Source organism: Petaurus breviceps, unplaced genomic scaffold (genome assembly GCF_028583685.1).
Source record: "Petaurus breviceps papuanus isolate PSGF00001 unplaced genomic scaffold, PetGlider_PUasm1.0 227, whole genome shotgun sequence".
Classification (NCBI taxonomy): Eukaryota; Metazoa; Chordata; class Mammalia; order Diprotodontia; family Petauridae; genus Petaurus; species Petaurus breviceps.
Window position 1 is genome coordinate 12,212,992 of NW_027185896.1, and position 1,310 is coordinate 12,214,301.

General features: G+C 44.7%; 1 protein-coding gene across 1 annotated transcript in view; it reads left to right on the plus strand.

The window, feature by feature from the left end:
* COL7A1 (collagen type VII alpha 1 chain) overlaps nucleotides 1-1,310 on the plus strand; it is a 58,379-nt gene that overhangs the window by 3,150 nt on the left and 53,919 nt on the right. The window lies entirely within an intron of this gene.

Genomic DNA, 1,310 nt, shown 5'->3' on the forward strand with positions numbered 1-1,310 from the left:
TCTATCTATCTATCTATCTATCTATCTATCTATCTATCTATCTATCTGTCTGTCTGTCTGTCTGTCTGTCTGTCTGTCTGTCTGTCTGTCTATCTGTCTCTATCTCTCTATGTAGATAGGTCTTGCTCTATAGAGAAATAGCTAGAGATCTGTAGATCCCAGATCTATATATACCCTCAGTCTTTTTCTTGAATCTAGTCACACAATCACCAACTGCCTATTACATATTTCCAACTAGATATCCCATAGGTATCTGAAATTCAGCGTATTCAAAACAGAACTCATCACTTTCCCCTCAAAACCACTGCTTTTCTCAACTTCACTATTTCTGTCATTGTTCTAGTCACTCAAGTTCAAGACCCCAGAGTTGACCTTGACCCCTTTATGCTCACTCACCCCCCATATGCAATCGGTTGGAAGTCTTGTCAGCCCACAACATCCCTTCCAGGGTGTTGGGAGGAAAGGGCCCCTGGGTGAATTAGGGAGTCTGTGTCTGTTCCTTCTCTACTCACACAGCCTCTACCCTAACTCAGGCCCTTATCCCTTCTCTCCTGATGACTACAATAGCCTCCTAATTGGTCTTCCTGCCCCAATCCATCCTCCACACAGATGCCAAAGTAATTTTCTTAAATCACAAGCCTGACCATGTCATTCTCTTCCTCAATGAACTGAGGCCCTCTTTTATTTCTAGTATCCAATACAAACACCTTTCTTTAGTATATGAAATCCTTTACAATCTGGCCCCAACCCACCTTTCTAGCCTCTCTGGTCATTCTCTAGTGCAGCTAAAGTGGTTTTCTGGTATTCCTTACTCACCACCCTCTACCTCTTGTCTCTGTGCCCTTGCCTGCCCTCCAGTCTGGGATGCCCTCAGCCTCCCTCTTAGAATCTCTGTTTAATACTCAGCTCAAGGGCAACCTTCTACATGAAGCCTTGCAAACGTTGTTGTAATACACTTTGCATATATTTTACATTCACACATCTGTGTATCACCTCAGTAGAATGTAAACTGTATGAGGGCAAGTACAGTTTCATTTTTGTCTTTAAATACCTCGTGCCTAGCCAGGTGCCCAGCACATAGTATATGGTCCTTGATTGATTGGCTGATTATTCAGAATCCTGCCAGACCCCACCCTCTGACTCTGGCCTGCTCTGTGGTCCAGTCTCTAACCCTGACTGACCCCATCCACCCTTGGCCTCATTAGCCTCACAGATCTTTCAGTCCCTTCATTTCTTATCTTGGTTCCCTGTGAATGTGACTGACTCCACCCCCAGCCCTGATTCTACCTGCCTCTGCTTCTAGGTCTGTA